Here is a 16,447-nt window from a genome sequence, read left to right as displayed (position 1 = left end):
AATCAGTGTCATTAGTGCTAAACGACTCCTTAGGGAGGTCCAGCACCTTTGGGTTTACAGTACTTGTAAATGTCATTTTAGAAGACATTGTTCTAGAATATTTTGTCAACTGATTATTTTTGTAGCTTTCATTAGTCATAGGGGCTCAGTGAGAACTGTGCCGTTTAACTGTTGTTAGTTTTTATTCACGGAACAATTTTTCTCGTATTAAGTATAAAGTAAGATTATAAAGCTTAAATTCAGACACGCTCTCCAATATTTCACTTACGTGGTCAGCAGAAATTAACATTTAAAAAATAAGAACTCCTCCAAGTCACCATTGTAATGGCTGGAGGAGAGAGAGTTGAGTATTCTCAGCAAAAGCAACTGAGTGGGCGCCATCACTCATTAAAGGATAACAGCTCATGGAGTTTGTAACTGGAAAGTTTCAAGTGGGTATCTGATTGTTCAGAAAGTATAAAACCCTGTTTTCTTTTGTCTACCTCTTTGATGTGTTCGTTTTCTCTTGTCACAATTGAGTAACGTGTACATTTTCTATTATCATTCATATATAAGGGTGACTTAAGCAATACAAACTGCTGGGAGGGTCACACTAAGGTATGGCAGGAGTTGCCGGGAGTTCGTTAAATGCTTTTGTAACGTTCTCTGTTCTCTTGTCATAACCAAAATTGGTTATTTTTTACCATTTTTAATTGACAATTACCGCTTGGCAATATTGGATAAGTCTTCCTTTGCTCCGTATTGTCAAAACTGATTATTCTCAGAATTACTGTAAGTGACCATGTTGGGTGAGTAAAATGTGATTAAAGCAAATTAGACGTGAACTAGATGTTTATGGTCGACAAGTATGAGACATTGAATCTGGATGTATGTTTTTATCAAGGGCTATAAACTGCATATAAAACTGGTGATCTTGACTTAATTATTCTTAAAACTAAGAGCAGTATGAGATTTTTCTTCCCAATCACGTTGCACTTACCATCCAAAGATTTGCATTTTGATGTCTTGTTACTTATGTTACTTAGACTTTTCCAAAGGGCCACAGCTTATTGCAAATGGATATTTTGTCGTTGAGTTTAGTTCAATTCTATGTGCCGGAAATATATGAGGACTAAAAACTCCAGCGACCATTTTAGGTGTCTTGCGTGGTAAATTTTTCAGTGGTGTGACCAAGGGTGTCGAGTGGTTAGTTAGATATTTGGGGTAACTAAGAAAGGAGAATAACAGTTACTTACTAAATACGGGTCCTAGAACCTAGACTGTAGATAATGGTAGAACAGAGCTAGGCAGACTGAAAGAAATGAGTGAATATCAGTTTTAAATTAGCGGAAAGATCCATCAGGTATTTGCATGAAATAGTATACTGCTTATACAATTATGACTTGAGTTATTCCTCATTATACTTCAGGAAATGGAGATGAACGTCTTTTACATTACTTACTCGTAGGATTGTCCTTTCTTACTGCTATGATATCTAGAATCAATACTAGTAAATGGTTAAAAACACAAACACACACACACACACACACACACACACACACACACACACACACACACACACACACACACACACACACACACACACACACACACACACACACACACACACACTCTCTCTCTCTCTCTCTCTCTCTCTCTCTCTCTCTCTCTCTCTCTCTATATATCTATATATATATATATATATATATATATATATAATTTTATCAAGTATTTAATATAATATATATATAATTTTAACTCCTCTTAGCATATTGTCAGTTAAAATAGGTTTGTACTTGTTTAAAATTTTTGTATTTTGTAATTGCTTGAAAATTAAGAGATTTTATATTACGAATAACGCATTACTCGAACACACCTCATTTCTTAAGTAACATAGTGCAAGAATGCAAAAAAAAAATTAAGTTCAAGCAAGACAGGTGATCCATAAGTAGCAGCTTTTATGAACACGTTGTGTTTTAAGACTAGGAACAAAAGAGGGGGCCATTCAGCAATGGATTAAAACCTTTCTGGATTCATTCAGAAGATAAGAAGAGAGAGGAGCATTCACATTTGATTGTCATTTTTTAACACTTAATAAGAACTAAAAGAGCAACTGATTTCAGACTTCTGTTGGCTCCGTTTCAAGAAACTAAAATAGTCTTCAGATGTTTCTCTAATTTAAAGAACTAAAACTAGGAACAATGACAAAGGAGTTTTTTGTTCTATTTAAGTAACTAAAGCTTAAAAATAACTGACCTGACACGTTTCTCAACTAAAACTTAGAGGAGGTAAAGACATTCGTTAACTTTCGAGGAGCTTAAACAATGAATGACTTCATCTCAGAGATTCCTCAGCTTCCTTTCAAGGAACTAAAAATAAGACTTCATACGTTTCCAGACTTTCAGTTAAGGAACTAAAATTAAGAATGTTTCTAGACTCCAATTAAGGAACTAAGGCTTGGAATAACTGACTGAAGCACCTCACAGCTCGGAGAAACTTAAGGCCAGAAGTAAACTTCAGAAGTTTCTCGACTATTTTTAGGCATGAATCGGATCATAAGCTATCAAAGTATCAAAATTTAGTGTTGATGAGTTAGTGCAGAACATTAGTTGTTTTTTTTAATGGTGTATTCGTTCTATTTTCGTTGTCAGTGAACGGAGCAGATAAAATAATTTAAAGTTACTACAGTTTTTAGAGAACATTTCTTTTATGTTTCTGCAGTTATTTCATAAAATTACAGATCATTCTGCAAAGAGCGTACGTATCCAGTATAACTGATAGAATTTGTGAGGCGCTTATCCTATTCTAAAATGTTTGCATCTGCTACTCGTGTAAAGCAATGCTGTATTATTAGACTTACCACTGCAAATGAGTAATTACTCCAGAATTTGGTATTTTGAGGGATGTGATTAACATAAGAGTCATTAGTTCGCTGTTACAGTAATTTCAAATATTTTCTGATTGATTTCAGTAGGGTTATATCTAACAAAATTGTTCGTCCTTCAGAGATGATCACACATTTTTTATTCTGAGCTGTAAACATTTTTCACTAATTGTTCTGTTAAATTTTTCTCTCTCTCTCACAGAATATCTGGTTACTGTAATCTGTGTACGAAGCTTGCTCATAAAAACACCACGACAAAACCATTAATTTTGACTGTTGGTAAGTGGCAAGGGTACTTATATGGAATATTCAGATTAGGAATATAGACATTGGTAGGATTGGAAATGGCTGTTGTCTGTGATATGGAATATTCAGATTAGGAATATAGACATTGGTAGGATTGGAAATGGCTGTTGTCTGTGATGATTTGGATCAATGTTATTTTTAGCCATCTTTAATTTCCACCTGCATCGATCCTAGAACACTTGCTTAAGAATGGGTCCTAAGATCAACTCTGAAATCGGATTTCCTGTGTCCTAATAAGTTTGTGTTCGGTTTCACTGCTGATAGCGGATTCCAGACTCGTAATTCCTGTAAGAAAAGTTATTTCTGGAAAACAAACCAGCCTCATTCTAGTTCAATGTATGACCAGCATTATATCAGTCAAAAAGTCCCCTGTAGCCCTGATCACTTATGCTCTATTTTTCTTTTGAGAAGAACCCCCCCCCCTTCAGTATTAATCTCTATAGTTATTGTGTGGGATTTCATAAATACCCACATGTTTTCTTTTAGAATAGTAAAAAAAGGACTTGCCAGATCTGAGGTGTAGGTTTTTTATTAAAAAAAAATTTACTTGTGGAATCGTAATTTACCAAAGTCCTCTACCGGGTTAGTGTTGTCTTTACTAAAGTAGGAAATTACATTTATGCGAGGGACGTTTTCCTCTGGTCATTGATTAAACGGTAGAATGAATTAACCTAAGCGCAACCAACAATTTTTCTTTCAACGGTAACTTTTATAAAACGAATTTTCAGCTGCAGTATGGGCAGGACCCCTCCCCTAACGAACGTTTGTATGGAATTAATTTGAAAAAATTTTAGCTGTCTGCAACAACTCATAGCATATGGTTTTGCAAGTGGATGATATCTTTACGTTTTGGGACAATAGCTGGGGTTATGTCATTGACATTTTTAATAAACTAATTAAGGCTAGGGCCAATCATTAGATTCAAAACCGAATGGCAAGAGACTTTAACCTCTTTAGATCTTTTATTCACAATAATACAAAAAAATATGCTTTGGTCGTAAATAGGAAGCCTGCTTTCGATGTTTCTATAACGACTACTTTAGCTACGTAACTAGTTTCATTAAAGAACATGGTTGGTAGCTACGTAACTAGTTTCATTAAAGAACATGGTTGGCTGCTCCATATTTCAGAGCAGCTAATTATAGGACTGGGAAAAAAATTACAAACATCTGACCCAGTTACTCTACCCAACATACATTATATTTTAGGCTATCAGTAAAACGAACAATATATTCTACAGACATTATATTTTAGGCTATCAGTAAAACGAACAATATATTCTACAGACATAACGAACAATATATTCTACAGACATTATATTTTAGGCTATCAGTAAAGCGAACAATATATTCTACAGACATTATATTTTAGGCTATCAGTAAAACGAACAATATATTCTACAGAAAAGTAAAGATTGCAACGAAAAGTTAGATCTCCCTTTTTATGAAAATACCAAAAAACGTTACAAAGGTTGAAATCTGACCGCCTTTATTTTTCAGTATTCTAAATCCATCTACAGTTCATTTGCCAATACATATTCAAGTTGAAAAAAGTCGGTCTTGTAGAAGCCCGTGCAGTAACTGCAATGAAATATACGTCGGGGAGACCGGTAGATATTTTTCACAAAAACTGATAACTGAGCATAAACGATCAGTAAGATATGCTGATAACTTAAGGATTTTCGACCATATAGGGGAGACAGAGAGCTGTTTTCATAAAGTGCTAATACAAAAGGAGGATTCTGGAATCCGCTAACATCAGTAAAACTAAGGAAATGGATGTGAGAACACTAGAAATATGATATCAGAAGCGGGTTACTCTCAAGACCTTTCACAGGTCAGTTAATCTCTATACCCTTTCGTAGCGAAGTGTTTCAGTGAATACACCCAGCATACTTGACACAAATGTGGGCTGAGGAGGACTGAACGCAACAAAGGATTAAATCTTCATCACAGGACAACAGCGGGTGAGTGTATGCAGAGTATCAGTCACTATGGAAATCTGGATGTTAGGACGAAGAATGCCTGTTTTATCTGCAGTAGTTCTGAGAGGTTAAGCATTTAACTTGTCCCGATTTCATTTTATTAAATTTTTGAAAGGGTTGTACGTAGGGTCGTCGACAGAAGTGGGGAGACACTTGAGTTTCCTTTAACTAGGAATGTTGACATGTTGAAAAAGCTTTTGATGTAATTGTTAGTTTATTTATAATGTTGACATGTTGAAAAAGCTTTTTGTAATTGTAATTTTTAGTTTTATGTTGACATGTTGAAAAAGCTTTTGATGTAATTGTTAGTTTACTTAATTTATGTAATCTTATTACAGCAACGTCTCACGTATTGAATTTACCACACAAAATAGACCTAAAAGAGCAGTCATTTTCTATACACTTCTGCCTCTTTACTTCAGTCTAGCACATGGAATGACGACAGATCACCAGACGTCTTAAGGCTTATGTTTATCCTTTGTGTTGTTGACGATGGCGTTCAGGTATGTGCACTGGGTCGTGTCGTAAATACCTACAACCTCATTTTGTATTTTTAAAACATACCTAGTTTAATTTGTCATATTTACGTAATATTCCATTTTACGTAATATTCCATTTGATGTTTAAACTATAATTTATTTCATAGTACTTTAGTTGTTGTAATTAAACTTGCTATTCCGTTAATATAACTTAAGTAAATCTGCTTATTCCATGTGCAGACTACAGCTTATAAAGCCTTGTGTATCCTGGGCCAATGTCTACACCAGTTTACTAATAAATTATCTATTATCCACAAATTTGCTAGCTTTCATTCGATGTACCTGACATGTCATTTACAGTATATGTGAATTATTTGTTTTTGGCAGCATGGAATTTTGAAATGAAATGCGTCAAGTAAAACAGTTCAGACTACCCAAGTGACAGCTGACCAGAATGTGCTACCATCAAGTGCACTGTTTTGCGAGTCATGGCATCTTCTGCCAAGTTGCTGCATAATTTACTTGAGCAGCATAATTTACACCTAAGTCATCCTATTTGATTTAAATCAGAAATATCACTGCTGAGGCCCTTACATAACGGAGAATTAGGGCCTCAGCAGTGAAAGGAGGACATGGGTACATTTGAGAGGAGGAAACTGGAATTTGTATATATAACTTCCGAGCGATTAGATGAGGAACCCATCAGGAACTTCGAGTTAACAAGCTCCGCGAACACCTTTAGTAAGCTGGTGGCGTCCGCCAAGCAGAGAACCTTATCTTTATAGTCAATGTAATGCTAGTTTTAGAACTGAAATTAAAACAATATTCAGTCAATACATTGGTGTATTGGGGGGAAAAACATACTATCTTTCTGTATTACATAATATAGAAACTAGTCGTAAGATATGATGTAACTGCAAAGAACCAGTACAGTCCTCAATACACGCAGGGGCTTCCTTTCATCCTGTACCGAAAGAGATGGGGGGGAGGGAGAGTACCAGTACCAAAATAGTCTTCCCCTTCTCTCTCGTGGTAGGGCCAAGCACACCTACTTCATCTCTTTTATCCTCCTCAGTATAAAACGGGGCTTTATAGAAAAAAGTTGCCAGCCTCCAGGCCAGGATTATTTTCAGTTGCATGTCTGCAGCTCACAATATCCAATATGACAACGCACTTGCAGGTAGGAGGGACTCATGGGTCAGGCAAGGTAATGATCTGCAGGCCACATTATATACCATCCTATCCTGGAGCTGGCTCACTTTCTACAAAAGGCTATGGTCTCAACTAACACGGCTAGGTGGAGGCTGGAGTTCGTGCAATTCTCCTTACAGAAGGCTCTGGTTTACCGCAGGAGACTAGGCAGAGGCTAAGCTGGTGCAACTTTCCGTAAGGAAGACTTTGGTCTCTCGAAAGACAGGTGGTGGGTAAGTTGCCCTCCCTACAGAGGGCTCTGGTGAAACTGTGGTGGCTGGATTTGACAACGCCTTACCAAAGGCTCTAGTGCTGTCACTGGGGTCAGGTAGAAAACTGCTTCACAAGGATGCCTGAAAAATGAAATTTGCGAGTCAGAAGACAGCACGGTAGGATCGGGTCAAAAAATGAGAAAATTTAATAAATATAGAACACAAAGAGCACTAATGTTCTACAGTTACTGCTTTCAAAATATCCTGTCAGCTTAGTTTTTTACTCGATTTTCAAAATATCCTGTCAGCTTAGTTTGGTTACTCGATTTTCAAAATATCCTGTCAGCTTAGTTTGGTTGCTCAAAATCGAGTAAAGTTTTAGAAACATGCTTTTGTCTTGTGACCAATTATACAACCTTCCATACTAAATTTCGCTGGAAACTAAGGAATGATTACTTAAAACAAAAGTAGCATGGGTATTTTGTTGTTTTAAGTCAGGATGAAATTTTTAGTTTGAGACAAAACACGTAGAGAGCTAAGGCATAACCATAGTAACAAAGGCAAAACCCTTCAAATATACCCCACATACAGTATTATAAATCCCCACTGAATTCAAGAGTATAATTTCTGTAATTTAACACTGCCTTATACTTGCCATTAATTTATATTACATAGAAGTATCAATAGCCTAAACTAACGCAAATATTTATTACTCCTCAAGCATGAGGCATCAAATTCATTTTTGTTAAGCAATGTTGGAGAGCTGCGTTCCTTATGGCATTTGCTTTCAAGTACAGCAAGCTCCGATTGTACTCAAGTTCCAAGAAAGTAATCCGTACTCTAAAAATGATACTTTGAAAGGACCTGTCTCATTAGAAAATTTAAGCAAGGGCCTTATTGCATATGAAACAAACAAGTGGAAAATCAAGATGATTTTTCCAGTACTGGCGACCTTATGAAGACAGACTTGTGTCTCATTAGAAAATTTAAGCAAGGGCCTTATTGCATATGCAACAAACAAGTGGAAAATCAAGATGATTTTTCCAGTACTGGCGACCTTATGAAGACAGACTTGGTACAGCAAAAAGCAATTAAAGTCTCGAAGTACCACCAGGAAATAAAATTAAGGAAAACTATGAGAAAAATAGGCTACTCAGCAGGGATAGGTGGAATTGCCAACTGTGACTATGTTTGTGACTGCGTGCGTGTGCGTGTAGTATCAAAGGTGTATGTGAAAGTGTGCACGTACAATGTGCATAAGCATGTCCCTATGATGATCATGTATAAGCTTGCGCATGTTTGTTTTTGTAGTGTGCCATATTCGTGTGAGAGGTGTGTATAGTGTAAAAGTACGTAGCATATAGTGTTTTGTGTATATGTATGGTTCGTGCAAGCCTAGTGTATTATATAAAATACATATGTACAGTACAAGTATGAATGTGTATATTTAATAGGAGTGAATAATGTGAGTAGTGTGTGTGTGTGTGTAAGCCTGTTTGCGTATGTGGTGTGTAAAACGTGAGTGTGTGTATGTAATGTTTACAAGGTGGGTATAAAAGTATTATGCAATACCCTTGCAAACTAATCAAAATTACGCGCAAACAAATTCGAATGATTAATAAAATTAATCATCTCATATATACTATGCTGTATTTTTCAGTCCTATATGCTGTATTTTTCAGTCCTATAAGTCAAACAGCCAGTCTTTTATAATCGAGATCAGAAATCTAAGGGCTACTCCAGAGGTAGGAGCTCGTGCTGGCATAAGGCCAGCAAATCTAAACAAAATTTTCCTCTCAGTGAGTAAACAAAGATACCAAATCTTATACCTTTAATTATTCGAGTTAATACCTAATAATAATAACCAACGAGGTTTTCAAATTATTCAGGTAACCAATTAAGGTTTTTTTAGTCTGTACCCATTATTCGATTTAATAATAATAATGATAAAATATAATAATAATCGACGAGGTTTTTCACTTTATTATAGTAGTTTTTATAGTGTACCCATTATTCGATTTAATAATAATAATGATAAAATATAATAATAATCGACGAGGTTTTTCACTTTATTATAGTGACCCAGTACAGTTTTCCTTAGGCTCTGTAAAAGAGAACGTTACATTTGGGTGACTAAGTCATTATAACAGTGAATAATTCTTTTTTGGTCTTGTGATTTATGCTTACCTAGGCTTTTGAAAATTATAAGGAATAAATGGAATAAGAAAACTATAGAGAATAAGGGGCATTACTGACATACTTGGGTTAAACTTTACTTTAGTTGCGCAGCCTGATTCCTGCCAGTCGCCGACCGGACAGGTTACGAACTTTTTCACCTAATACTCCAAGTTCCTACTTTCAAACTAAAATTATCTAATACATCCAGGAAGAAAATACTCTGCTTTTGACGAAGCATAAGGAAACCGTCCTATCAAAGCATAATTCCTTGTTTAACAAACGAAATCTCAAGAAATTTTATCAAAAGCGGGTAAGAGCAACTCCGGTGCAAATATCCACTATCACAAGGGTGAAGCTAAACTACTACTAGAAACCTAATAATTATAACAAAGACGCAGTTTTATACGCGACGGGTATACATTTGCATGTGGATGAGTGTGTATTTGTGAGGAGAGAGAGAGAGAGAGAGAGAGAGCCCAACGAGTTTGATTAATTTCCTGTCAAATCTGAACCACAAAACCAGATATACTTCAAACAATTAATATCCTCTATATATGAAGTACGGTAACATACATAAAATCGAAGGCAAATTTTCATTACTTTTGTGTATATAATCCTCAACATGGCCAATAAATACATTACTATGGAAATTGATAGTCAAAAACAGTACAAATACAGAAATATCTAAATCATTATTTTCCTGAACTTTACTAGCAATTAAAATAACCGAAATATCAGTTTATAAACAACCAGCATTACAAAGGACCATTAATAAATCACACAAATTCTGGTCAAATCAGACGTAGTTTCTGATGCAGCATTGTTAGTTTCTAATGATAACGGACGCCCTAGCAATTCGTATAGGATTCCATACTGTACGGGAGATATCACTGAAATACCTAGCTATGAACTACCTATTCTGAAGAAGGAAGACTCGGTTTTTTTTTTAAGTGTCTACTGGCACTTTTGAAGGATTCACGTTATCGAGATTTTACAGTGTCACCCTATCCACGAATTTTTTTTCCTCTAAGTGAAACTGTAGAAGAGTCTCTTGGCAGTATTATTAGTTATAGGGAGTTGTGTTTTAAAGATCCTTGTTTTTAAATAGTGCTTCGTTTCTGAAGGTTTCAGTTCCACTACAAAGGGACATACGAGCTGATTTCCTCTGATCTGTTAAATGAACTACAACCTTCCTATTTTTAACGGCTTTTATTGCAATTCGACTGGAGCTTCCTAGCATATAGCCTTTTGTCTTTTTACACGAATGCACTACGTGTCATATCATTAATTCAAGAAATTCAAAAGCAAAAACTATAAAGGTGCAAGACTAGGAGCATAATCCTAAACAATAACTGGTATAAAGTTCTAGTGCAAGTTATAGCAGTAAGAACCTTACTCCAAGGGTCGGCGAGAAATAACTCACTTGTGAGTTTGCTTACATATACATATGATAAAATGAGATATTTTGTTATGCATCATTACTGATATACAATATATGACGTACATAAGCCCAAATATAAAACGACAATCTGTCTCTACATTCACTAAGTACCTTTAGCGTTTTAAACTCATTAATTACTTCAACACCAATTTTCTGTCCACCTATAACTACATATGGTTTATCAATATGCTTTAGTAATGACTCCTGATTAAATTCCGAACTTTTAAAACATGAGCAGCCAATATCACAATTTATTTGTCCTTTTTCAATATTTTTCTCGGCTATTACCATTCCATCAAGTAAAATATTTTTGGAAAATATTTACTTACCAACGTGCGTTTATGTTGGAGGCACTGAATGTTGTCAAGATCCACAAGGTGAACTCATAAGAAACCATTATGTCGTCGGATCCATCATAGGGTCACTCTTTGCCTGGAAAGATTTTGAGACTTAGTATGATTTTACTAACTCAGACACTAACCTTTAAACAGAATCGACGAAAATAACCTTTCACACTGACAAAAACTTGAAATTCTAAAATGAGAGAGGTTTTGCTATGCTTGACTGAATTGAGAGAGATCTTGCTATACTTAACTAAATTATCATAGTGAAGAAAGTAAACCAAGCCAGTACGCAACAAATACCTGAATTGACACAGGGAAAGCCTGGCTGGCCACGATCCTGAGATGAAAATTAGAATTGAGAACATTTTACTTGGAATAGCAAAAACCCCGCCCACAGCCAGCTAATAGAACAGATTTGTACATGAAAAACCAAATCAGCTGCCCTAAAAATATGAGTGATGGGAAGAAAACCTAACCATAAACTGATATGAACTGTCGTACTGCTACGTGGAATGGGTAGACCACAATGGGAGTGGAGAAGTATATAGCCCTGTAACTGAACCCCGAAATCAGCACTTCAGGAAAAAAAAAGTTTTGTTGTAACAACAATGCTAAATTATCTTTGCCTAAACTCTTACTAGAACATTCCTCCAGTCTTATATCTAATTAACCAAATGACAATTTGGCAAGTTACATCTTTCAGAAAAAATTCTAAATGGATCTAGATACCAATGATCAGGCTTCGAAGCCTGAAGTCAGTTTTCCGACACATGTATCATCGGTTATAGACTTTATATCAATTCAAAATATTTCAGTACTTTATAGCAAATCAGAATCTTTCAGTACTTTACAGCAAATCAAAACCGTTCAGTATTTAAGTCAAGAATTATGGCTTGGACCTTTAACGCAGTTTCCAGGCTTTCCTGGCACGGTCCGACTTTCTTGGGACCACAAGAATTTAGATAAATATTCTAGACAACACTCTTTATCCAGAGATTCATAGTTTCATAAGTTTGAAATGATTCTCATCATAAATAACACCACAGTAAGCTTTCTCCTCTGTCAAGCATCAAGTTACGTTGCGGTAATATAAATGGTGCTGCAATTTCATTCAGATTATAAAAGTGTCAAATGTAAAATTATAATGCTACGGTTTAACAGCGGGGTAAAGAAAATATGCTGAAAACTGTGATTCAGTGACCTTGGGCGACGTTAAACTTCACTCCACAAACTGCTAAGCCATAAATCAGCAAACAAGAAACCAAAAGAACCTTCCGATGATACACAATTTTTGGTCCAGTTTCTACTCTAGCAGGGTTACAGAATACGCTGAAGCCAATGTGCAGTACCTCATTTTTCTTGGAGGCCGTATCATACTTCGTTTTAGAGACTTGTCAAGCTACCCAGCACAATTGCAAGGAGACTAGAATAGCCACTGGATATGTCTAATACGATACTAGACTCTGTTTCGGGTCACAAAATAAGCTTTTGAACAGAAAATCAGTTACCTTTCGAGCGGTGCGCAGTTAATGATTATTCTGCTAGAGAATGTGGGTGTGAAGAGTAACTATGCAATGCAGTTTTCAGCAATGCAAGTTTAGCTTACATTGCGCTATTTTTCTGGATACCCAAGTCCTTACCTATTTAATGAACTTAAAAAATGTTGCTTCTTTCCATTCATAAGACTTGTTTGGCTTACAGTAAAAACAGTTACCTCTAACCCATTGCATAAAAATATAGATTTCTTTGTAATTTAATGTCTTAGGAAAGCCCCTACAAATGGTCATGGTAAGTCTATTATAAGTTACTTCTAAAAGAAATTTCTATACTGCTGCGCACACTGGTAAACCTGGCCTTTCTCATATGGCTTTTACACAAAATGTCACAGCAGCCAATTTAGTAGCAGGACACAACCATATTATTAATTACCTTAATTCATTACTTAAAATGTACTTCTAAGAGAAACAAAGGCACGACCATGGTGTTCCACAGCAACAAAAACAAGGCCATAGTAACCTAGAGCAACAAAGACGCGGCCATGACTAATCATAGCAACAAAGACATGGACCCATGGTAAGAGAGAACCATGCATAGCCTATGGGTGCAACCAATGCAACAAAGATTACCATGCATAACCAACTGCAACAGATACAAACATGCATAACCCACAGCAAAAATGGCACAGATATGCATAACCCACTGCAATAAAGAAGTGATAGCCCAGAGCAACTGAGAGACAGACATGCATAACAAAGCCACACACAGGCAAAGGCAACAAAGGCAGCCATCCACAATCCACAGCAACAAGGACAAACATGCCTTACCCACAGCACATATGTGTATATGCCATGGACAACAAAGACACAGACATGCTCAGCTCATGGCGCAGGAGCTTAACCCAGGCCACCAAATACATCGGGCAGCTTTAGTTAACAAATTTTAGTGCAATAACTCAAAAGCAACAAAGGCCGTCATATAGAGGCCACAGCAACTAAATACTGCCAGATATAATTATAGCAACAATGAACTCACAGCATTACCTACAACAACCAAGACAGCAAAGTTACTCACGGCAAACTAAGATAACAAGACATTACCTACACCCTACAAGAATAGCCACACCAAAACTCTTACACAACAGAGACCAAAGTATTACCCTCAGAACGACACATCAAAGCATTAGAATGAATGGCAACAAAAACAGCAAAGTGTAATAGGCGGCAAATCCAAGTGGTTATAGACAAGAGCAGCTCAGTTATGTTTGACAGTAACATTAATATGTTTGCTATCACTTTTGTTACAAACTTGGTTTGACTTGCTCCAGGTAATTCACAGTGCCATAATAAAAGCAAATTTTATTATAAGCCCATTGCCATACCTAATAAAGGCATAGCCTTTACAGCCAATAAACAATGCCAGCTACAAGAAAAATTGCTTCTTGTCCAATTCCAAACCTACTAAAACCAACACTAATTACATATATAATCTATAATTAAGAGCCCCATTATCTCAGAATTTCTCAATGGTACAATTGCATTTGGGACTTCGTTACATTGTGACACACAAAAAATTGCCATCTAATTATTTCAACACAAAAATTATTTACCAATACATTCTTTTGTTCCTTTCTGTGGAAGTTTCTGCAAAGTTACCAGGTGTGCATTTACTTGAGTTGTAACTAAGCCCTGCATCACAACCTATTTAACTATAAAAACCTAATCACTTTGTCTATGAAAGCAGAGTAAGTCAGTTGACTCATCTAAAGAGGTTCTAGCAGTAAGCAAGGAGTCAAAAGGCAGGGGTAGAAAGGAGCCGTCAACCCTACCCCACATTCCTGTGGACCAGTATGCTTGCTTCCAAACAAGATATCCTCCCAATGTCATTTGATGACACGGGGCCATTTTTGAATGCATTACATGTGGGTAAACTACAAGATTTTGGGAATCGCTACTTGTTTATGGCCTATATGTTCAACGTAGATAATCTGACTGAAAATCCCAAGTAAGTTTATATAAGCAGTGACTCAGTGATCCGCCAAAAACAAACAGGTAGGGCACTGCTCCCTTGATTAGGCTGTTATGTAATCGCAGTACCACTACAACATTTTTATTTTCTAGTAAAGTCTGAGGTAACTAGTGAGTGCAAACACAACCTGCAAACACTCCATGATAGTCACGTCATCCCAGGCTAGGTGATTGTCAAGATGTGTACTGTACCTATAATTTTCGATTGTCACGTTTTCGAGAATTTCAGAAATGTACAATAGCTCTATTGTTCAGAAGGACGCAAAAAAAAACCATCAAGATGTTAAAAAATCCATTAACGTAATTCAAATTAAATCTTGAGATTTTATCTAAGTAAAATAAATCTGACTACAAGACAAAACAAGAAAAAAATTAACCTAATATAAACTAAACCACTAAAAGGCCCCATTGCATTATTTCAGATAAAGCACTGATGCAAGAAACTTCAGTAAAGCTGTTTTTGGTCAAGGATTTTTTAAACTTTCACCCCATTCAGTCTTTTGATATGTCTAGGTAAACACCCTTTGTAACTTTTGGATAGTAGTTCAGAATTGCTACACCAAGTAAGAATCTTCATAAATTGCAATACAAAATACTAAGCTGATAACTATGGTTACCTGTTACCTCATACAATATATTTTTAAAGTTAAAAATGATAAATTACCATACAAAACATTCACTTCAGCTCCCCTGGGATATTATGCCTCCCAGTTTAGCTACTTCAGACAGTATGGGTTCCATAGTACATTGCCCATGCAGCACCAGTTAAGCTATTCCTCATACTACCAACCAAAAAACAAAAAAAAAAAAAATGCACATTCATCTGCCAGACTGGACTAAATATTGTAATAACTTTTTCAAGGAACATTTATTAACCGCCTGCAAAATCATGTGTCTGCTAATTTTACATTTTCAGGCTGTCTAACAGTAAAATAACTCTGGATCTAATTGGTTTCTCCCCAATGCACGAGAAGCTCGGGTTGAAATATCTCTGGAAATCACATTACATCCTGCAAAAAAAAAAGCGTCAATTTCGAGAATAAACTTTCCTCTCTTTCCTCGATGTATCTGTCACCTGACTGCTCTCTTCCTTCATCAAATCAACATTCTCACTAGGGCTATGGGGACTTGACGCTTCTCTAGTTATTTATATACTAAAACATTTCATTTTTAGTATGTATAAATGACGCGTTAACGCTTCCAAAAAGATTTCCATACGGATTCAATAACTTCCTATCCGGTCCTCCAAAATAAAAGTCTTTTCGTAATGATACCCATCATCTATTACAAAATTAATCACCAATATAAGAATTATGACATGACTCACCTCACACTTGAAAGGAACACCAGCAATTATTCAGTATTCACGATTTTTATATATAGCTTTCCACTTGGAAATGATTAGGCAAAATGTCCAGCTCTTACAGTTCCTTCACTTACGTCTGCTAAGACCACCATTTAAATTTTCATTTCAAGGAGTCCCAAAGCCTTTTGGCAAGGATCAGGAGTGAACCTTTCACGACAATGGCGCCACCTATTGAGATTTGGCTTTTTCTCAAGTCACTCATACTTGGACAATAACCCTGTTTAAAACAGCAACCCATTTTCTTAGGTTGTAATCTTTCAGTCTCCCTAGCACTATAAGATTACAACCTAAGAAAATTGGTTGCTGTTTAAAACAGGGCAATTGTCCAAGTATGAATAACTTGAGAAAAAAGCTAGATCTCAAAAGATTCCAGTATAAACAAAGAAATTTAAGGCATGCTCTTAAAAAAAAAAACCTTCTATAACACTGAAAACAAGAAAAGCCATGCCTGGCTAAGCAAATGAGGGCACGCAGAAGAGATCCAAAAATAAAGACGGACAGGTGAATGAATAAATTCATATTTTGATTGATGACAATGAAATTTGTCCGTGCTTTAGTG

The 16,447-nt window shown here is 36.0% G+C and overlaps 2 long non-coding RNA genes across 3 annotated transcripts in view; one reads left to right on the top strand and one right to left on the bottom strand.

Moving 5' to 3' along the window:
* The window catches only part of LOC136830222 (uncharacterized), a 35,306-nt gene extending 30,818 nt beyond the window's left edge, over window positions 1-4,488 (top strand). The window contains exon 4 of one of the 2 annotated variants that reach the window (XR_010850603.1): window positions 3,066-4,488. This is a non-coding gene — a long non-coding RNA (uncharacterized lncRNA). The remainder of the gene's footprint in view (window positions 1-3,065) is intronic. The other variant, XR_010850602.1, reaches the window with a different exon arrangement.
* On the bottom strand, window positions 4,398-15,997 carry LOC136830221 (uncharacterized). The gene is made up of 3 exons (XR_010850601.1): window positions 15,850-15,997; window positions 10,984-11,086; window positions 4,398-7,176 (listed from the first exon to the last, which is right to left on the bottom strand). It is a non-coding gene; the product is annotated as an uncharacterized lncRNA (long non-coding RNA).
* Between the last annotated feature and the right edge of the window lie 450 nt (window positions 15,998-16,447).

This window comes from Macrobrachium rosenbergii, chromosome 46, assembly GCF_040412425.1.
Source record: "Macrobrachium rosenbergii isolate ZJJX-2024 chromosome 46, ASM4041242v1, whole genome shotgun sequence".
In the NCBI taxonomy this organism is placed as follows: Eukaryota; Metazoa; Arthropoda; class Malacostraca; order Decapoda; family Palaemonidae; genus Macrobrachium; species Macrobrachium rosenbergii.
The sequence above is the reverse complement of the archived record's forward strand: the minus strand, read 5'-3'. Positions and strand labels throughout refer to the sequence as shown.